The sequence below is a fragment of the Mustela nivalis genome, assembly GCF_964662115.1.
Source record: "Mustela nivalis genome assembly, chromosome: 17".
Lineage (NCBI taxonomy): Eukaryota > Metazoa > Chordata > Mammalia > Carnivora > Mustelidae > Mustela > Mustela nivalis.
Window position 1 is genome coordinate 31418372 of NC_139036.1, and position 23464 is coordinate 31441835.

A 23464-nucleotide genomic window follows, 5' to 3' on the forward strand; every position below is an offset into this window, starting at 1 on the left:
CTAGGACCCCCATCTGGGGAGGTGGCTGAGGGTAGCAGAAGGCTTCAGACACTTTCATCCTCTACCACCTTGGTAGGAGTGTGGTGCTGCACAGGTCCTGGCATACAGTAGGTGCTTAATAAGTACTGGATTCATCTTTTCCCGCCCTGAAAACCCCAAAAGACAATGCTGGTAGCTTCCCAAAGTCATCGCACACTTCTCCAGCAGTTTCCACGCTGGCCAGATTCAGACTGGATTCAATTTATGGGGTATTGAAAACAATAAGGATACAATTATCCATATTGTTTTAAATTATTACAATAAATTGAGTTAATATGGCATGAGGGGCAACACAAAGTTGTGGTTCATCAAATACTCAGATTAATGTTAAGTATGAATTGATGCCCAATTAACACTTTTCCATTAATTTTCATAGGATTAGGACACAATGGAATACACTCAACACCAAACTATACCAAATCCACTGTGGGTCGTGGCAAAGTGGAATATTTGGAAAATCCCAACACTAGCCAAAGCCTTGAATGACCAGATTCTTAATCTCCCTGCCTCCTAAATTTGGGATAATTCCTCACTGACAGGATTGATGGAGTGAAAGGAGAGATTGAAGTAAGTAAATATAAAAGTCTATTTTTTATTGCAAACCTCTGCAGGTTGTGCTTATTATCAATCATCACTTACTATGACTTTTTGGAAGGCACTTTAGAGCTTCAGACCACAAACCCAAGCATTTTTCCCTCACTCCAAGCTGCTTCCCAAATCATCCGGGGTCTCCTGTGTTGAAGAGCTGCTTGTTTTGGTGATTGTTTATTATGACTGTTCTCAATAACAAAATGCAGACAACAGAGCTAATTGGATTTTGTTTGGGATTTTTACGCTAGAACCTCAGACCCTCAGAGGTAGAAAGGCCTTTCCTGATCCAACCCTCTCATTTTTTCATCAGGGTCCCAGAGGAGCCAAGATCACTAGGGTGCACCCCACCCCCACCAGTCAGTCAGCTCCTTAGAGGGGCTCCGGCCATCACTCTGATGCCCTTTGGCTCTGTTACATGCATATTTATTTTGTCCTTCACAAGACAAGAGTGGGGTGTCCTTGTTCCTGTTGTCGACCTACACAGGCTGACACTGAACTGAATTAAAACCCTGAGAGGGGCTAGCACTGCAATTATAGAGTCACTGGTGGAGAGAGAGCTTGATCTTCTATTTCCATGACTACATTGTTTTTACTTATTGATTATTCATTTATGTGGTGTAATACTTACTCTTCCTGGGCTATAATTCTGTGAGTTTTTGACAAATGCATAGGATTGAGCTGTCTCCACGATAACCCATCCCAGATGCAGAAGAGTTCCATTGTCCCAAAAAATTCTGTCTTGCTGCCCTTTTGCACTACGTTCTTTGAAATAACTAATTATTTATTATGCATTTTTTCTCCAGCACCTTTGCTTAATGCAGCCCCTGGGTCAGGAGAATTCCAGCAGCATGCGATGTCAGTCCTCTACCCTCTTTACTGTCCATGACAGTGGTAGACACTCCCTGCACGTAACTCACTCTTCCCTTGGCATCCTTGATGGCCACATTCTTTTGGTTTTCCTCCTCCCTCTCCAGCCATTCGTTCTGTCTCTTTACCCTGACTCCTCCTCTGCCTTTCCTTTAAATACCAGTGTTCATTCTCTTCCCCAGCTACACACCCTCCCTGGATGAGCTCCTCTGCACCCAGGATTTAAATACTACCTACTTGCCGATGCTACTCAAGTTAAAATCTCCGGCCTGAGCTCTCCACAGAGCTCCAGGCTCTGGTTAATTTCCTATTCACTGTCTTCCACTTCACCTTCCTGGAGGTACCCCAAACTCAACATGCATGTCCAAGCACGCATGCATTTGTTTTTCCCTTGAACCTAAAACTTTCAAGTTTCACTATATGGGTCAGCAGAATCCCAGCCATCCTAGAGACAAGGTTGGCCCTACTCCAGGTTGATGTCTTCCCATATGCAATCCCTCATGAAAGTGTGTGGGTTTCACTTCCTAAGTGTCTCTCAAGTTCGTCTTTGCTGCTGCTCCTGTTGCATCCCACATTTCCCACTTGAGCCCTTGCAATAACCTTCTAAGCATTCTTCCCAAACCATTTCTTACTCCATTAGTGTACCTGGAAAGCGTTCTCTGACCAGGTCAAATCCCCCGTGGAAGGCGCCGTTACCTTACCTCCATCAAACCATTGCTCTATACCTTCCACATATTAGCACAGTGCCTGTTAGTGCATGGTTGACAATCAATAAATAGCTGTTGAACAAATGAAAGGGTGAATGAATGAATGAATGAATGTCAACATCTAATTTAATTGTAGGATTTATTATATCTGTGTCCATAAGTCAAATTGGCTGCAGTTTTCCCTTTTTGTATTGCCTTTGTCTGGCTATAGTGGCCTCATAAAATGAACTAGTATGTTTCTTCTTTTTTCATTTTCTGGAACAGTGTGTTTAAAACTGGAATTGTGTGTTCCTTGAATGTTTGGTTGAACTTTCCAGTAAAATGTCTGGGTATGGGATAAACACTTCCTAGGTTGGTTTTTAAATACTGATTCCATTTCTTTAGTGGCTGTGGATCTCTTTAGGTTTGTTTTTGTTTTTGTTTTTGTTTTTAAGATTTTATTTATTTAGTTGATAGCACAGTAGGCAGAGAGGCAGGCAGAGAGAGAGGAAGGGAAGCAGGATGCAGGGCTCAATCCCAGGACCCCAGGACCATGACCCCAGCCAAAAGCAGAGGCTTTAACCCACTGAGCCACCCAGGCGCCCCCTCTTTAGTTTTTATATTCTTCTTGAGTCAGTTCTTACACATTATATTTCTCAAAGAAATAATTCATGCCAACTAGGTTTCCAAATGTATTAATAAAGTACTGTTGATAATTTCCTCTTAATATATTTTAATCTCTGCTGCATCTATCCATCATGTCCGTTTTTTCATTCTTAGTATTATTGTATATATGTCTTCTCTTTTTCTGGATGAGTGGTGCCAGAGATCTCCCTCTATTTAACTAATATTTCTTCTTTCTGCTAGTGTTTTCAAAGAATCAGCTTTTAGTTTGTCTAACATTATTTTTTAGTTTTATTAATTTTTGTCTTTATGTATTATTATATATATTATATTCTTGTATAAGAGAATAAAAGCATATATACTATACAAATAATATATAGCACCTGTAAGAATATAATACATATCTGGTGTTATTTTTTTCTGCTTTCTTTGTGTTTATTCTCTTGCTCTTTAAACATTTTTTTTTCTTTTTTTTTTTTTTCTTTAATTTTTTATTTTTTATAAACATATATTTTTATCCCCAGGGGTACAGGTCTGTGAATCACCAGGTTTACACACTTCACAGCACTCACCAAAGCACATACCCTCCCCAATGTCCATAATCCCACCCCCTTCTCCCAAACCCCCTCCCCCCAGCAACCCTCAGTTTGTTTTGTGAGATTAAGAGTCACTTATGGTTTGTCTCCCTCCCAATCCCATCTTGTTTCATTTATTCTTCTCCTACCCACTTAAGCCTCCATGTTGCATCACCACTTTAAACATTTTTTAATTGGTGGCTTAAGTAATTAATTTTCAGTCTTCTGTTTTCTGATTGTTACAGAGAAGACTCTGGATTTCACTCTGAGTACCACTCAAATGATACTCCACAAGATATAGAAAATTTTTATCATCATACCAGGCAAAGAATAGAATTCAAATATGTTTTCTTCTTTGGCTCAATACCTGTGTATCTTCATATTTCTAAACACAAGTTTTTTTTTGTTTTGATTTTTAGTTATTTATAGCTAACGTAATTGAATTAGGGTCAGAGAAGGTAGTCTGTATAAAACAGATTCTTGTTATTTGTTGAGACTTGCTTTGCCAAATGGTCAATTTTTATAAATATTCCATATGGCCTTGAAAAGAATATTCCATATGGCTGGCTCAGTTGGTGGAGCATGCAACTCTTGATCTTGGGGTCAAGAGTTCAAGCCCCATGTCAGGCAGAGAGCTTACTTAAAAGAAAAAAAGAAACAGAATGGGTATCCCTTAATTGTTAAGTGTAGCATACTATATAGACCTATTATATCAGGTTTTTTAATTATGTTTTCCAGATTTTCTATAGCCTTACTAATATTTTATCTGTTTCAGCTATCACGTTTTATCATAGTATGTCAAAATCTCCTTTTATGATTGAATTTGCCAATTTCTCTAAAAAAATCTCAATTGTTTTTTTAAGATTTTATTTATTTGACAGAAAAAGACAGATAGACAAAGATCACAAGTAGGTAGAGAGAGAGGAGGAAGCAAGTTCCCCGCCGATCAGAGAGCCCAATGTGGGGCTTGATCCCAGGACCCTGGGATCACTACCCAAGCCGAAGGCAGAGGCTTTAACCCACTGAGTCACCCAGGCGCCCCAAAAATCTCCTCAAATTTCATTTTTTCTGCATTTTAAAAGTATGTATTAAGGCATGTTAAAAAGGTCTGTTCACATCTCCTACTATGGCTGTGCAGTTTTTCTATTTTTTACATTTTATTTGTCTTACTTTTTGCTTTATATATTTTGAAGCTATGTTATTAGGCACATGTAAGCTTAGATATACTGTTTTCCCAGTGAACTGTTTCTTTAATATGTACAGTTGACCCTTAACCAACAGTTTTGAACTGTGCAGGTCTGATTATATACAGGCTTTTTTCAATAAAGATGGTATAGTACTGTGAAATTACTGTATATTTTCTCTTCTTTTTCTTTCCGTAATAACATTTTCTTTTCTCTAGCTTACTTTATTGTGAGAATACAGTATAGAATACATATACAAAGTATGTGTTAATCAACTTAATGCTATCTATTGTAAAAATACCATATATAATACATATATAAAATATATAATTGTTATTTATTGTGAGAATATGGCAAATAACACATACACAAAATATATATTAATTGACTGTTTATGTCTTCCAGTCACAATAGGCTATTGGTAGTTAAGTTTTGGGGGAGCTAAAAGTCATGTGCAGATTTTCAGCTGCTTAGGGGTCATCATCCCTAACCCCTGCATAGTTCAAGGATCAAATATACACAAATGATCTTTAACACTAGGGCTTTGGGTTTAAAGTCTGCTTTGCCTGGAAAAATATAACTACTCCAACTTCTAATGAGCATAGCATTTGCCTGGCATGTTTTTTTCCATCCTTTACTTTCAACCTTTCTATGTCTTTAAGTTTTAGGTGCGTCTCTTATAGACAGCATATAGCTAGATCTCATTCAGTTATTTATTTGACTAGTAAGTTTTGTCCATTTACATATAATGTGATGTTTTTAATGAAACTTAGGGGTACAAAAAGATATTATCCACAGTCTCTGGGATTAACATAACACACTGTTATCACTGGGTATATTCATGGCCTTATTTTATTTTTTTTAATATTATTAACATGTAAATCTGTTATTCAATTAGAGAACAATAACAACTTACAACTACCTGTAGGCTTCTCTCCTACCTTCTCTTCTATCTGAAGTAACCACTAATCTCAATCTTGTATTTATTATTGTTTTCGCTTTTTAAAAATTTTTACCAAATTTTTATCACACATTTGTTTTAAGCTCTTATGAAACATTTCTGAGTTTTATATTTTCTTTTTTTTTTTAAGATTTTATTTATTCATTTGAGAGACAGAGATCACAAGTAGGCAGAGAGGCAGGCAGAGAGAGGAGAAAGCAAGCTCCCAGAGGAGTGGAGAGCCTGATGCGGGGCTCGATCCCAGGACCCTGGGATCATGACCTGAGCCGAAGGCAGAGGCTTTAACCCACTGAGCCACCCAGGTGCCCCTGAGTTTTATATTTTCTTACCCAACATCATATTGTTAAGATTCAGCTAGAATATTACATCTGGCTATAGTTCATTCTTTTTTTTTTTAAGATTTATTTTATTAGAGAGAGAGAGCAAATGCACACACACAGAAGGAGAGGGAGAAGCAGATTCCCCACTGAGCAGGGAGCCTGATATGGGGCTCGGTCCCAGGACTCTGAGATCATGACTTGAGCTGAAGGCAGATGCTTGACCAACTGAGCCACCCAGTTGCGCCTGGTTGTAGTTCATTCTTATTTCTGATTGTGTAATACTCTGTTGTGTGCCGCTATCACGGTTTATTTTGTCCATTCTTCTGTCACGGGACTTTGGGTTGTTTCCATTATTTTTGCTGTTATGAGCAGTGCTGTAGTGAACATTCTTGTCCTCTGGTGCATGTGGGCAAGAATTTTTCTTTGGAGTGATGACTGGGTCATAAGGTATGTAATGTAAAAGTATACAAGATAATGCTAACCAGTTTTCCAAAGTGCTGTTTCTTTTTTTTTTTTTTTTTTAAGATTTTATTTATTTATTTGACAAAGAGATCACAGCAGGCAGAGAGAGGGGAAGGGAAGGAAGCAGGCCCCTGCTGAACAGAGAGCCCGATGCGGGACTCGATCCCAGGACCCTGAGATCATGACCTGAGCCGAAGGCAGCGGCCCCAACCCACTGAGCCACCCAGGCACCCCAAAGTGCTGTTTCAGTGTGTGCTCCCACTAGCAACATGTGAGAGAACCTGTTGATCTACTGATGACCGATGTTTTGGAATTTGTGCCTTCAGTCTCACTTTGCTCCTTTTGCTTATTTGGTTTCTCTCAGGTTTTTGTTTACTTCCTTTCTTCTTTTCTATTGAATTGATCAAGAATTCCTTGTCCCCCTTTCCTCTTAATTTAGAAATTGTAAGTTCTGGGGCGCCTGGGTGGCTCCGTTGGTTAAGTGACTGCCTTCGACTCAGGTCAGGATCCTGGCGTTCCAGGTTTCAGTCCTGCCTCAGGCTCCCTGCTCAGCAGGGAGTCTGCTTCTCCCTCGGACCGTCCCCCTTCTCACGCTCTGTACCACCCCCTGCCCCCGTCATTCTCTCTTTCAAATAAATAAATAAAATCTTTTTAAAAAAAAAAAATAAAGAAATTGTAAGTTCCCCTTCTATTCTTATAGTGGTTATTTTAGAAACTTTTTTTTTACTTTAGAAATTTTAACATATGCACTTGGTCCAACCCCACTACAACTATATGCTAAGAATGATCCCCCTCCAACTATATCCTTCCTCATACATGTTACTGTTGCTTGTTATTTTTTTTAGACCCCACCTGCTTTTAATACCCCTGAATTTAATCACTGTTGTCCCTTTCATTTTATCCCATTCTTGTATAGATTTGTCCATGTTTACCAATTTCCTCACCTTTGTTTCTGGTATATCATTCCTCTTTTCCTTGAAACATTACTCTTTAGTATTCCTTTCAGGGAGGTGATGTGAGTGACCTGCTTTCTCCATTAATATAAAATGGTTTGACTGCCCGCTCATCCTCGAATGATGATTTCTCTGGGGAGATAATCTAGACAGAAAATTATTTTACCCTCAAGACACATCTTGTTGTCCCTCTATTGTTGAGACATTTGCTTTCATTTCCTTGTAGGTAATCTGTTTTTTCTTTCTGATTTTAAGATGTTTCTCTTTGTCTTTGGCTCCCCATGGTCTTAACATGCTGTGTTGAGATGTGAATTTCTTTTTATTTACCCAGTTCAAGATTCCGTGTACGTCCAGAATCCCAGGATTCATGTTTTCTTATCAAATTTGCCAACGGTCTTTGTCTGTATAAATCCTGTGTGCCCTACATTCTATGTTCTCCTTCTGGTACCTATAAAGGTAAACCTTTCTCTCAGACTTTCCTTCACTTCGCCTCTCTACGATGCTTCCTGGACAATTTCCTCAGTTGTTTTCTTCAGTGATGGCTAATCCGCTGCGCGACTCACCCACTGAGCTTTTCATTTCAGGGACCATATATCTCATCTCCAAAGGTTCCATTTAGTTCTCTTGCCAATCTACCTTTTTAAAATACTGTTATTTTCTCATGGTCCAAATGCTCTTTTATGTCTTTCATAATTTTAAACTTATGTACTTTATAAGTCTGTCCAGTAGTTCTGTTCCCTGAGGTTCTTGGAATACTTGTGTTTCCTACATCTTGGTTATGGTAGATGACATACATGTACATTCTGTGGTTTCAAGTAGGTTCTGTATCTTTATCTTCACTTTTCAGTTTTAGGGTTCCTGATTCCTAGATCATACAGGTAGAGTAAATTCCAGCCCCAAATTGCTATGGCTGTAATTTCTCCACTTTCAAGTCATGCCAAGACAGTGACATTTTCTTATCTCCCTGCGCCCCTAGGGCGATTTTTTCCCCCAGTGAATTATTTCTAAAATGACTCATCCTTTTGAGGGTTCCAGCTTAATGTGGGGATCTCAATCCCAGGTACCACCTTCTCACTTTGAATGGGCCCAAGCCACAGTCTCCTTGCCATGTGGATTTGCCCAAGACCTGCTCCATCTCCACTTACTAGCTCACCCATCCTAACTGCCATTTCCCTCTTGCTTCTGGCACCAGGGGCCCCGTCCTTACTGTCTCATGAGCTCACTTCAGTGAGGGGTTATTGCATTTTGACCAGTGATTAGAGATGGGCTATAGTGGGAGGATGATTGACATCATTTCATCCGCCATATTGCCAGAAATGGAACTCATTTCCATTTCAAATGTTTAACGTCTTCCATTGCAAAGGCATTTTTTCTTCATGTACTGCGGCACCTAAGATTTCTGAATAATTTCTTCTCTAAATAATCTTTTTTTAATTGTTATTTTAAATTGAAGTATAGTTGAACTTGTGAATAATCTTTTATGGGTGAGGTGGCCTTGGAATTATCTCAAATGAGGCAAACGTAGGTCAACATAGCAATCCATTCTAATCACCTGGGAAACTTTTAAAAAATATGGATGCTTGGCTCCGCCCACAAGATTCTGATTTATTTGGTTCAGAGACCACCTGGGCAGGGGTCTTTCTTAAAACTTCCCAAGTGATTCTAATATGCAACCGAGGCTAAACACAATTATTTAAAACATACTGATGAAAACAAGCAAGCCATTCATGATCCCTGAGCTCTACCCCAGAATGTCTGATGTCTTTTGCCTAGGGTGGGGCCCCAGGCATCATATTTTTCTGACATTTCCCTGATGATTGCAGGCTTGAGCACCATTGATTTTCCTGGGCACATGCAGTCCAAGGGAAGCGTTCAAATAATGTTTGAGCTGGAAGCATGAGAAGTAATCTAGCTCAGCAAGAGCTAGCGTTCGGTGTACGCATACACCGAACTGTCCATCTGACTCCCAGGGGCCTTTTAATTATAAAGATTCCCAGAGATTACTGGGGACCTGGGTGGCACAATCAGGTAAACATCCAGCTCTTGATCTGGGCTCATATCATGATCTCAGGGTCATGAGATTGAGCGCGGCTTTGGGCTCTGTGCTGGGTGTGGAGCCTGCTTAAGATTTTTTCTCTGTCCCTCCCCCCACCCAGAGGCGCACATGTGCACATGCGCGCGCTCTCTCTCTCTCTCTCTCTCTCTCTCTCTCTCTCTCCCAAAAGAAAGGTAAAAAAAAGATTCCTGGAAGTTACAAGGCCAGTGAGTCTTTCATTCCCCCAAAGACTGAGATGGGAAACCAAGTTTGGAAACCATTTAGCTAACCCATGTTGTTTTACAAAGGAGGAAACCAACCTCGAAAGAAGTGTTTTCTTCAAAAGTCACAGACCTGATTCAGAGGATACCTGACTCCTACTTCCCAGTCTAATGTCCATTTCATCCATTTCTAAACCTAAAGTCCACTACTGCTTTTAGATGATCTTGGCCATTTTAAAGAGAGAGATTTTGATTTTGTGTGCACTGATGCTAGGAATGTGAAGTTTTCTGCTTTGCTTTGTATGTAGATGGCACGGCAGGGGGAAAATAAAACAGCCTGCCACCTGGCACATAGGATCATACTAATAGCTTGGTGACCTTGAGCCGATAAGCCACCACCCATCTCAACTGCCCCATCTGTAAATAGGGGGTCGTGGTGGTTTTAAAATATGACCGCAACTTCTTTAATACTCCTCTAAGAAATGGAGCCTGGTTCTCCTCCCTCTGAGTGTCTGCTGTACTTAGTGACTGCTTTCTAATGAACAGCATATGAGGGAAATGATGGGGGGTGAATTCCATGGCTAGGTCACACAAGGCATCCTGGCTTCTGCCTTGCTCTCTCTTAGATCACTTGTTCTGGGGGAAGCCAGCTGCCATATCATGAAGATGATCAAGTAGCCCAGTGGAGAGGCCCACGTGGAGAAGAACTGAGGTTTGCTACCAGCAACACAATCTTGCCAGGACTGTGAGCTAGGCACATTAAACGCAGATCTGCCAGCCCCGGTCAGACCTTCAGATGACTGCTACCTTGGCCTTTGCCTTGACTGCAACTTTGTGAGAAACCTTAAGCCAGAACCTCCCAACTACGCCATTCCCAATTCTTGACCCTCAGATACTGTGTGAGATAGTCAAGACTTGTTGTCTGAAGCTACTAAATTGGGATGATTTGTTGTCCAGAATAGATAACGAATACAAAGATACTTCACAACGCACTGAAATAGAACTGCTCACTTTATAGGCTTGCGCCAGGATTCACATGCTAACATTTATAGAGCGTTTTAGTTAGACTCGGGCCAAATGAACTGCATATTAGATATAAAGTAGCGATTGAGGATTATTAATGTTATCAGATTGCAACACATTTCATGTTCAATTACCTAAAATGCTCTTTCTGGAGCATCGCTTTGCTCATCATCTTATCCCCACTGCACACTTATAAAAGGTCACTGTCAAGATATAAAAGTATATATATGATTTAAACGTCTTGACTCAGTTGCTAACAACCGTGAGCATGTTTTCAAATTGGAAAAGCAAGATTAATCTAAACTTGCTCTTTTTCACACAATGTACTTTGTTTACTTTTAGGATTGCATTTCACTGCCAAGCCAAGTGCGCCTCTGATTAAAGAGTGTGTTCGCTTCATCTCTCATAGTCTCTTACAAGCCTCCCTTTAAGAATAGACGTGGCAGACTTTGCACCAAAAAAGCAAACCGTATTTTTACCAGAAACTATTTAGTGAAATGAGTTTTTATTCATGAAAATTTCACTAAGTATAAATTTCGTGTCTGAAAGTAATGGGCCCTTTGTATTTCCCTTCGATAAATAAATAGCTTCTTTCCTTAAGAATTACAACTTCTGAGCATGCTCTTAAATTCAAAGCTAGTTTGTTTTCTTCCAAGGAACGGAAAATATGCATGTGCATACACACCCTTCATTGGCTGGTCCTTATTCCAGAGTGGTGTAAAACAGGAAAGCCGGGATGGTATCTAACAATCGTAACTGGAGGTGTAAAATATCTGGGAAGAACAAGAACAAAGGCAGAGGGAATGAGGCTGAAAGTGAAACTATTTTTCAAACACTCTTTACTTATCTAACATATAAATATCTTTCTGTGGAATTTACTCCCAACATTGTCCGGTATACTTAGAGACCTAAAAGTCTATTTAAACGATGGAGAAAATTTGCTTTGCTTTGTTCTTTCTTTCCCAGATTAGGGAAGGAAATGCAAAAAAAAAAAAAAAAAAAAAAAAAAAAAACGACAACAACAAAAAAGCTCCCTAATGGAAGGAGGGGTAGGGAACACATATTTAGCCAAAATTTTTCTTTTTTGCCTTTCCATGTTCCCATAGGACACAGCTAGAAATCTAGTGTGGTGGCTGAACACTTTTGCTCCTTTTTGTCCCCTCTGCCTTCCACGTTCCTCGTTCCCAACTCAAAATGATCACATCCAACGGGTCAGATGCTGCTTACAAGTTTAGCTGAGTGAGAAAAAGTCAGACTCCTAATAAATGTCCACATCATTTATGGGGTGACCGCAGCGAGGCTCCTTCTAGGCACAGTGGCGGACAGGGGCTCTGGACATCTCTATTCGTCAGGAGTTGTAAGAGATGGACAGTAGCTTGAGGTTGGGTACGAGGCAGGCTCCAGCCCCTCCGGGTGGCAGCTCCCTGTAGGGGATACCCTGTGCCAGGCTGCTGAGCCCCTCCCCAACCTTGGCTTCCTCACCTGAGTGTAGGCGTGGCAGGCAAAGGAGAGAAGCCTCTGGAATCAAAGAGAAAGTTCCCGTTTTCACGGGTAATATCCCACAGCAGTTCTCCCCTGCAGCTGAAAGCTGGTTCACAGCCGTTTGTCATTCAGTCATCATTATTCTTATACGTGTAGGTAAATATTTTATTAAGCGTCTCCGCAGCTTGGCAGTTAGGGAGCCCTTTGCCTCTAGACCTGGCGGGTGCCCAGCGCTGCCCGGGAGGGTGGGAAAACAGCGGGCTCCTTGGTGTTAATAGAGCGGTGGTCCCTTCCACCTGGAAACCATTTTCTCCTCTGGCCTCTCGGGCTTAATCTTCCATTTCTTCTTCTTTTTTTTCTTTTTTTTAATCAGTTACCAATTTGGTCTTGATGAAAGGTGCCGGGGCCTGCAGGAGAAAATGGCTGTGCCTTTCAACTCCACCTGGAAATAGTTGACTCGGTGCCGCAGTCACCTTCCCTTAGGCCTCTGCATCCGTTAGAGCACTTGCCTCATCCCCACCGCGCTCTGCCTTGTCAAACAGAAACCTCGGTGCCACAGCTGGAAACGTGCAGGGGTCCCTCCACCCAGGCCCCCTCACACACACCGCAGTTATGTCTGGGACCTCCAAACATTCCCCTAGGCTTTCACCGTCTAGCCCCAGAGCCCATCAGCTTGCCAGGGTGCCAGCAACCAGCTCCTAGCTCAATGCACAAAATCACCCATTAGTTTGGACCAATGTTGGGTCCACGTCTTCAAAATGCTTTGCTTTTTACCATTCATCCAGTATTAGAGGTGGCCAAAACATCAGTAGGAAGCATGGCTGCAGTGTCATCCCATCACATCTTTGGGTCTTGTGGAGGCCGACCCCTCCAGGATCTATTTCTTGTGTGATCACTTCCAGCTTTGGAGGACCGTGGGTATGACGCCCTCTTCTGGTGGATGCGGGGAACGCCAGTTGCGCCCATGCGTTTCAGTTCCCTCTGCTGGCGGTGGAGAGAGAGAAGCTGCCTCTGGCCTCCAGGCCCCAGATTCCAGAGCTGGGGGGTGGGGCTGGGGCCTGCCTTCAAATTGCGAGACCCAAGCCCCGCAGATCCTGAGGTTTCCTCAAGTTGAAACCGAGACCCGCCACTGCAGCTTCTACAGTTACCACGTCCAAGTGGCTGCAAACAAATGAAGGGAAAGGTGGGGAAGGGAGAAAGCACTGTAACCGCCGAAGGGGGTTCAAATTGGCGGAAATTACATCTATTTAGCTGCACGTGGTGTGGACACACAGAGACAGAAGGAAGAAAGGAATCAGAGAAAAGATCAGGAGTGAGGACAATAGAGGACAGACTTTACAGCAAATTGCTGAGTAAGATACTCGTGCTAAAAATAATACCGCTTGGAGAGAGGGCATAAGAAACAAAAGTGTGGCTGCTGTGCCCATGGGTGGGAGGAACACGAGGCTCTGCATATAAACACCCAGAATTAGAACAAGATGAAGAAAGGATCATCACCCAGGAGGAGAAGGAATGAACATAAGTCTAATTTGAAGCGAACCAGAAAATTAATTTTGCCACCATCCTCTTGCTTCTGTGGATCCGATGATGCTGGAGGGCCCCCAGCAGTGGATGGCCACGCCTCTGGGTTCCGAGCAGGCCCCAAGACCCCATCACCCACTCGGCAGATGCTACACAAGAAAGGAGGGCGAGCCCCGGCTTTGTATCTTCTAGTCTGGATCACAGATAATCATGAACATTCAAAAAATCAATTGCCCAAGTGGCTGATGGGGAGGTCTGGCTTGACAGAAGGCATTCGTGAGGAAGACCCGGGGGGTTAGCTGATCACAAGCTTGATGTGAACCCACAGCGCAAGGAGGCTGTTGAGAACCCTAATGCAATCTTAGGCTCTATTAATAGAACGGTGGAGTGTGGAAGGAGGGAGGCCGTAATCCCAGCGCGTGCTGGCAGGTCAGGCCACATGCAGTTTTATGCTCAGTCCTGCGGGCTATATTTTAAGAGCGGCACTGGCAAATTCAAGCCTGTTCAGAAGAGCATGAAAAGGACTGGATGCCAGTATTTAGACAGCATCAAGATTATCTTGACAGTCCTTTTACAATTGGCAAAATCGGAATGCGTATTGCATTGAAGACAGAATCTCAGCAGCTAGGACCCAGAATCGTGCTTTCAGTATTCACTTAGCCTCCCTGAGCCTGATGGGGTGCCCTTTCTGTAGAGTGGGGGTACTACTCTTCCCCTGACCAGGCAGGTCTGCTCAGTTGGGCTTGTATACTGAGCATCTCCTTGCTCCCGGCTTGGGGCGGGGCATGAGGGCACCTGGAGTCTAGTCTATGTTAGAGCCACAGGTCCGTAAGCAGGCGTCTTGCATATAACATGACAGATGATAATAGACACATGCATTGATTTGAAATGAGATATAATTAATTTCTTATCAGGAAAGAATGACAAGAGACAAAAAGAGAGTCTTAGGGCATATGTACTTGCAAGTGCAAAGGAGAAGAATTGTTGGAGGTCAGAGAGCAGAGTCCACGAGTGAGGAAAGATTAGAACCAGGAAATTTCAGAGTCACAGAAGACTGCTGAAAGGTCTCCACACTGTCAGGTGCCACCAAAAAATCCAGGAGGAAGAGGAGAAAAGCTGAAATATTTCTAGACCACTCTCTGGATGTGGAGGTTAGGAGTTCATCCTTACTGGTCAAGAAACACCTTATTGAAAAAATGCTAGAGGCAGAGATGGACTTCATTTAGAATATTTGTGGAAGGATGCATTTATTGGACACCTACTGCACACTTCTCATGGTGCTATGCACTGCGGAAGTTGGAAAAGCATAAGACTTTGTTGGAACCCACTTCAGTAATGACTAGTGAGTTAAAACTAACACCTACACAATCATTACAGAAGAGTAGAAGATTATTACATAAATTGTCCAGCTGGGTAAGGTAGACAATGGCTTAAATGGCCAGTTGTTTGGCCCATGATATTCCTTATGCTTATGAAAGCCAGAAGAAGAAAAGATGGTGGCAGTACATTCCAATATGATGAACCTGATCCTAGTCTTCCACTTCCCCCATGTCCCTTTGAAGTTTCCTTTCATAGAAGTGTTTGGAAACACAATTCTTGTCTTAACATCCCTCATGTTGGCTCCCATTTTGTTATTTACCAGTGAGATTAATTTTACTCTTTACCCTGCTCACATTCTAGATCCAACATGTGTTTTTTCATCAGTGGGTTTGTGTTTGGTTGATTAGTTATTCATGTATAATGCAAGATGACAAGAGCTGTAATACAGAGAAATGATTGTGGAGAATACAGGCATACAAGCTCTGGGGTTGGCTTCTTTTTTCTCTTTGGGGGGTGGGGTGGTGGTGGGTGGGAGGGCAGGTTAGTAAGGCCTTTGGATTATTTGCAGATGGTTGAAATTCTCTTCTTACCAAACTGGTAACTGAAGCAAAATTGGGGGAATTAAAGTAAATGGTGCCCTTTGCTGTGTATCCCCCAGTCTCCTTGATCCACATCATGAGTCCCACGAGAACTCCTGGATCTGTTCTCTTTAATTGCACCCATCATTTGACTTCTCTAGACTTGAGTTTCCCCATCTGTATCCCATCCAATGTATCTTTTTCTATGTTGGCTTCTTTCATAGGTTAAATATTTGCAAAGGGAACCACCTTATAGATGAGTTCTACCTCTAACTTACCCTCTGGAATTTCCCTTGGAATAGCCAGAGAGGTCCCTATAGGATACAAATCCGATCCTTCCAGTGGCTTCCCACTGCAACCAAGCCCTTTGGTGTAGCCTAAAAGGTCCTATGTGATCTGATTCTGGCCTGGTTTTCCAATCTATGTCATGCCATCACCCCCTACCAGTTCTCAAACAAAATGAATGACTTTCACTCCTGAGGCCCTCACACATGCTATTCATCCTACTTGGAATGTTCTTTCTCCACTCACTGAATGGACCCGTCCCTATTACTTTCCAAATCTTAGTTCAAATACCACCTCCTCACAAATGCCTTTTCTGCTCAGCCTCGCTAAAGTCACCTCCCCATCCATTGCTTTCTAGTTCATTGCCGTATTTATTTCCTGCTGGGAGCCCAGCTGAGGGCCTCAATTAGCCTCTATTTCTGTCTTTCCATGTGGCAGCATGGGCTTCCTAACAGCATGGAAGCTGGATCTCAAAAGGGAAGAAGAAGAAACACCCAAATCCAAAATGTTCTCCAGCATTCCCCAAATCCTTTTCTAGCACATTATCCTTGTTTCTCTTCTTTGTCCTTCTCACTCTCTAAAATTACTGCACTAATTTCTGATTCCTTGTTAATTGCTGGTCCCCTCCCCCCATCCACGAGGATGTACAATCCATGAGAGTAGAAATCTTGTCTGTCTTGTTCACTGCATGTGCCCAGCACAAAAGAAGTACCCAGTAAACCGTTGTTGAACAAGTGAAATTTTAATGTTCAGAAATAAAGAGAAAGAAGAAATTAAGATGCACATGAAATGTAATGAAACACACAGACATACACACGTTCACAAAAAAATCAGGTTGCAGAGAACTTTTCAGGATGATAGCTGTGGCCTGAAGGGCAGAGAGCCCATCACACAATGACCCAGGCATGAACTGGATCATAGTTGTAGCCCATCTGCCTCCTGCTTTTCAGAATTCATCACAGAGCTGGCCTGGGAAGGTGGCTCAGGCACAGGGACGCAGGACCCCAGAACCCCAGAATCAAGACCTGGAGAGCTGGACCTTAAGGGGAAGTAGGCTATGATGTCAGGAGCAATTCCCTGAGGTCCTATGCCTGCAGTGGGAGGGCTTTGGGTGCTTTACTTGAACCCAAGCGTGCAGAGGAAGATGATCTTGATTTAACACAATTCAAATCAGCAGCTACTATGCAAAAGCACTGTGCCACCTGCAGTGGGTGGTGGAGGGGGTGAGAGGCAGGGACAGTGCCCAAGCAGAGTGGCTCTTCAACAAGAGTGAGGGGGTGAGTGGCAAGGGAAGGAGACCAGCAGCCCCGCAGTTACAGACAAGGGAGAAGCAAAAAGGCTCTCAGGAGGGGCCAGCACTGATGTGGCTAGCCAGGAGAGCTTTCCAGAGGCAGGGAGGCCAGGGCGAGAATGCCCAGGAGCTCCATTATTAGGCTGGAGGAGGGTAGGGTCTGCAAGAAGTGCAAGAAGAGCAATTTATTACCAAAAGTTCCAGCAAAGTTCCTCAGAACCGGGGCACCTGGGTGGCTCAATGGGTTAAAGCCTCTGTCTTCAGCTCAGGTCATGATATCAGGGTCCTGGGATCAAGCCCCACATTGGGCTCTCTGCTAGGTGGGGAGCCTGCTTCCTCCTCTCTCTCTGCCTACTTGTGATCTCTGTCTGTCAAATAAATAAATAAAATCTTTTAAAAAATAAAAAAATATTAAAAAAAAAAAGTCTCTCAGAACTGTTCCAAGAAGCCAGAACCAGAGAGCAGAGAAGAGTGAAAAGCAGTCTCACAGCTTTCTGGAGAGGAAGAAGAAAGGGGGCATGCCGGGCAGAAGCACAAGCCGTCCACCCTGCAGTGATGGAAGAGGAATCCAGAAACACATTTGGGGCATGTTGTGATTGAATGAAGTATAAGTAACCGTTGGAAGGTGTAGGTATGGGGGGATTTGGGGTAGCAAGTAATCATAAAAGCAAAAGAACAGTGCGGCTGAACAAACTGATTCTGAAATCAATGCAGAGCACACCCAAGCTCTTAGCAGCACTATTCACAACAGCCCAAGGGTGGAAACGACCCCGTGTCCAGCAACAGATATGTGCATACACAAAACGGGGCACATACGTACAATGGAATATTATGCATCTATCAAAAGCCATGAAGAAGTGATACAGGCTAGAGTGTCGGGGAACCTGGAGGACATCCTGCAAAGTGGAATAAGGCAGACACAAAAGGAGAAATACGGTATGAGTCCACTGATGAGAGGTACTTAGAATAGTCAGATTCATGGGACACAAAGTAGAATGGGGGCTTCCAGGGTCTAAGGGGAGGGGGGAACAGGAGTCATTGTTAAATGGGTACAGAGTTTCAGTGTGGGATGACTAAAAAGTTCTAGAAATGGATTAAAAGTAAGTTCTGGAAATAGTGATGATGACAGCACAATAATGTGAGTATACTTAACATCACTAAGTTGTACACTTAAAATGGTTAAACGAGGGGCCCCTGGGTGGCTCAGTGGGTTAAGCCTCTGCCTTTGGCTTGGGTCATGATCTCAGAGTCCTGGGATCGAGCCCGGCATTGGGCCCTCTGCTCAGCGGGGAGCCTGCTTCCCCTCTCTCTCTGCCTGCCTCTCTGCCTACTTGTGATATCTCTCTCTGTCTTGCAAATAAATAAATAAAACCTTTTTAAAAAATGGTTAAATGGAACACTTTATATCATGTCTATTTTACCACAGTAAAAAAATTAATGTGGAAAAATAAGTAAGTCAAGAATATCCAGGATAGCTCTGAGAGAGGAAAGTAATAGGGAGATAAAACCCTACAAGATAGTAACACAAATTATAAAACCTCAAGAATTAAAACAGTGTGGCGCCAGCACTTGACTACACAGACAATGGAACAGATAGAAAGTCCAGAAATAGGCTCATATCATTCAAGACTTTCATGTGTGGGAAAGGTAGCATCTGGAAACAGCAGGGAAACTGTGCTGGGAAGAGCCATCAGGGGAAATGGAGTTGGCTCCTGATCTCATACTTATACCAGGAAGAACTCCAAATGGAAAAGAAATGTAAGTGTGAAACACAGCCCCACACCAGGACTAGAAGGAATCAGGGGAGAATCATTTTTAACCTCCAAAGGTGAATATGTATCATCTATGACTTTGGGTCCCAAGCTCCCTATGCCTGTGTCATGGGTTTGTTGTGAATGCTGCAGGAGTCATAGAGGCGGAGTACTGGCAATGATGCCCAGCACACACACAAAACTCAGTAAGGGACCACCATCGCCACTCTCCTTGTCAGCATCACCACCATCCAAAAGAATTGAGGACATTTACAAACTGATACAGAATAAGTATCAAGGTCTATTAAATGGAAATAAAAGGCAAGGTAGAGCAGTATGCACAGAATATGCTAGCCTTGGTTTTGAGAAGGGGGAGTAGAAAAAATACACATGCACATATCTATGTGTATGTGTAAGCATGTATTTACACACACATATACACAATAAACTTTGGTCACACCACTGCATGGCACAACTCCAAGGGACACAATTCCATTGTATTCTATGTCAGTGGCATCCCAGGAGCTCAGTGTAAATGGTGTCTCTTGGACACCTGACTGCACGTGGTAACATGTCTCTGGGAACACAAAGAACAGAGTAACACTGCTCACCTGTGGGGAAGAGACATAGGTGGCTTGGAACAGACATGGGAAGGAGACTCTTCATAATACGGTCTTTGTGCCTGTTTAGTCTGGACTATGTCTATGAGTTATGGAATAGGCCTCATTCCAGAAAATAAAGGGACCTGTGAAAATACATCAATGCACACATATAAAAGTAATGGATAAAAGTAACAATACATGTTTTGGGAATTTGGGAAATACATAGAAGTACAAAGGGGAGAATTATAATGATTTTTCTGGTTATCTCTGTGGGTCTATCTGGAGTGCTTAGAAGGGCATGATATAGAGCAGGAGTGGGGGAACAATAGCCCCAGGATATCTTTGTCCCCCCACCTGTTTGGTTTTTGGTTTTGTTTTGTGAGTTCAGTGCAGGGCCTGAACTCACAGCCCTGAGACCAAGACCTGAGTTGAGATCAAGTGTCCCATGAATGCTTAACCAACTCAGCCAACCAGGCGGCCCTTACCACCTGTGTTTGTAAATAAAGTTTTATTGCAATGCAGCCCCCCATTTGGTGATGTATCACTATGGCTGGTCTCCTGGTACATTGAGTTATTGAGTATCTTGGCAAGTTATTTGTGGCTATTTCTAGTTCAATCTATAAATGCCCTGGCATGATGCCATTATGAGGCACAGTGAGTGAGTAAGATGACAACAATGGGTCATAACAAACATATTAGTTTGGAAATAGAACTTATGAAACAAGTAGCAGAGGTGTCCATCACAATGAAGTTAATTTCAGGAGAAGTGGTAACAAACTGAATTTGTAGGTACAGGATAGGAAACAGAGAGATCGAACCTGAATTGAAGCAAGAAAAACATACCAAGACAGATTAAAAATTATCAAAGTGGAGAAAATAAAAGATATTCTCCCAAATAAGCTAGGCTCTATTAAAAAGTATACTAGTAAAATAATTCTGTATGTTATGACCTGGGATAAGGTATTAAAAAATATGAGAAAAAACACACCTCCTATCTTGAAATCTCTCCAGACATTCAGGGTCTCCAGGTCCGGGGGATACTCAAAAGCCATAGGAGACTCAGAACAATTATCTTTCGGGCAGGCTCTCCTATGCATTGTAGGAGTCTGACAACGCTCACCACCCACCACTCCCCCACTAAAGGCCACTAAAGGTCCAGTTCATAATGACAACCAAAACAACTCCTTCGGATTTTCAAAACTCCCTTGAAGGGCAGCACCCCCCCCCCTTGAGAACCACAGATGCATGTGAAAGCAATTTGAAAAGTTAAAAGCACTTTTCAAATACACAGTATGATTAATCTACAAAAATGCCATGGATTTTCAATAGATACTATCTGTACTATTTACATGAAGACTACTGAATAATAAAACATGAGTGTTTTCTTTTGCCATGAAACTAATTTCCATTTCCATTTTACTATAAGTAAATCAATATACTTACTAAAAACAACTAAACATTATGGATTTAAAATAATTGAATGGCATCAATGAATGAACAAAAAAGTTAGGGATCCTCAGCCCAGGGATTGAATGATGTGGAGCTCAGAGTTGTAAACTGCGCACAGCACTCCAAGGACATTTGCTGAACCTGGTGAACTTGAACTTTGACATTCAGAGCCTCGTAGACTTACAAAAAAAGGGGCCAAAGCCCCAAGTATGCCCAAGATGGGGTCTAACAAGAGATCCTCCAGCAAAAAGATGGGATATCTCCAAAAGCTATTCCTGTAGTGAAAACATGGATTCAGAAACACCTCCAACTTCCTCCTGGAGGCAAGGAAAACCTTCCTCAAACCTTACAATTGAAAGGATAGATGTGTATGAGTGTGTGTGTGCGCATGCACATACATACCAGGAATCATCACAAAACTTTTTTGGGGAAGGGATTTTTTTTTATTAACATATAATGTATTATTAGCCCCAGAGGTACAGGTCTGTGAATCGTTAGATTCATACACTTCACAGCACTCACCATAACATATACCTTCCCCAATGTCCATCACCCAACCACCCTCTCCATATTCCCCTCCCCCTGACAACCCTCAGTTTGTTTTGTGAGATTGAGAGTCTCTTATGGTTTGTCACCCTCACGATCCCATCTTATTTCATTTTTTCCTTCCCTACTCCCCAAACCCCCCGCTTTGCCACTTGAATTCCTCTTATCAGGGAGATCATATGATAATTATCTTTCTTTGATTGACTTATTTTGCTCAGTGTAATACCCTCTAGTTCTATCCACATCCTCATAAATGGCAAGATATCATTTCTTTTGATGGCTGCATAGTATTCTATTATATATATACCACATCTTCTTTATCCATTCATCTGTTGATGGACACCTGGGCTCGTTCCATAGTTTGGCTATTGTGGACATTGCTGCTGTAAACATTTGGGTGCACGTGCCCCTTCGGATCACTACATTTGTATCTTTAGGGTAAATACCCAGTAGTGTGATTGCTGGGTCATAGGGTAGCTCTATTTTCAACTTTTTGAGGAACCTCCATGCTGACAAAACTTTAAAAAAAAGAAGGCTTTATTTATTTATTTGAAAGAGAGAGAATGAGAGAGAGAAAGAGCACAAGAGGGGGGAGGGGCAGGAGAAGAGACTCCTCGCTGAGCAGAGAGCCCAAGGCAGGGCTCGATCCCTGGACTCCAGGATCATGACCTAAGCCAAGGGCAGTTGCTTAACTGACTGAGCCACCCAGGTGCCTCACCACAAAACTTTTAAACTACAGGCTGTCCATGACAGTTTATAGCAAAAAATGCACACTATCTGGGTGGCCTGTACACCCCAAATGGAGAATGTAACTGGAGTCTTCCCAGGATATAGAAATGCCTCTGGCACCTGGCAGAAGATAAAGGGAGTCCTCTATAGAGGAAGCCACGTTTATCCCAAACCTCAAAGTAGTCCCACCTATAAAATGTCAAGGCAAATGATCAGGTTAAAGTTAAATGACAGAAGGAAGGAAAGAGAAAGAGAAGGAGGGAGGAAAGGAGAAAAGAAAGAAAGGAAGATACTAAATACACATGGACCAAGGCACTGAGAACTAAGAGTAAGAAGCAGCTGGTACCTGGAACGACCTGCCTGAACAACCTCAGATCCTGGAACAGTAAGATGGAGACTATACAATAACCATGTCTACAAGTTGGGTACAAACAAAGTCCATGCATGAAAACACATACAAGAAAAAAGAAGCTATAAAAAATTATCAAGTGAGTTTGGAAAAGAACCAAAAGAGCCCTTATGGGCTCAAAAAACAAACAAACAATTCAATGGACAGATTTATTAGAAAAATCACATGTGAAGAGAATGGGTAAACTGGAAAGCTGGTCTGAAAAACATTTCCAAATTGCAGCACAGGGAGACCAAGACAAAATGAAAGAGGAAATAAAGACAGGAAGGATAGATCAAGAATTGTAACAAATGTCTAATTACAGTTCCAAAAGGAAAGGAAAAGAGGATGGGGCAGAGGCAACATCTGAAGAGATGGGACGGAATATTGTCAGAACTCAGGAAACAACCAACCCAAAGAATCAAGAAATCCAAGGAATCCCAAGGAAAAGCTATGTAGGTAGGCAGGTAGGTAGGTAGACACATAGGTAGATAAGTAGATAGATAGATAGATAGATAGATAGATAGATGTCTTTGGTGTTCTGCTATTTCACCATCACGAGATATGAGTATCCATCACTGTGAAATTGCAAAACACCAAAGACAAAGAGAACATCTTAAGAGCAATGAGAGAGAAAAGACACATTTTATTTTTAAGATTTATTTATTTGAAAGAGAGAAAATATGAGCATTGGGGTGAGGGGCTTGAGCATGGAGCACGGAGCCCCCGTCAGTGGACTCCAGCTCACACCCCATGAGATCATGACCAGAGCCGAAACCCGGAGTCAGACACTCAACCAACTGAGCCACTCAGGTGCCCCAGGATAGATTATTTTTAAAGGAGTGAGAAACAATTTACTACTCACTGGTATCAACAGAAATCAAAAGACAGGGCAGGATATCTTCCGTGTGTGGAGAGAAAATGATGGTCGCTGTCAATTCCATATCTGTAATGAAAGGGGAAAAATCACTTCCAGACAAA

At 42.3% G+C, this 23464-nt stretch overlaps 1 long non-coding RNA gene across 4 annotated transcripts in view; it reads left to right on the forward strand.

The window, feature by feature from the left end:
• The window catches only part of LOC309851154, a 33486-nt gene that overhangs the window by 994 nt on the left and 9028 nt on the right, over window positions 1–23464 (forward strand). The window contains exons 2-3 of one of the 4 annotated variants that reach the window (XR_014304660.1): window positions 416–606; window positions 10145–11147. This is a non-coding gene — a long non-coding RNA (uncharacterized lncRNA). Of the gene's footprint in view, window positions 1–415; window positions 607–3627; window positions 4275–10144; window positions 11148–23464 lie in introns of those variants that run through there. The other 3 variants (XR_014304661.1, XR_014304662.1, XR_014304659.1) reach the window with 3 other exon arrangements.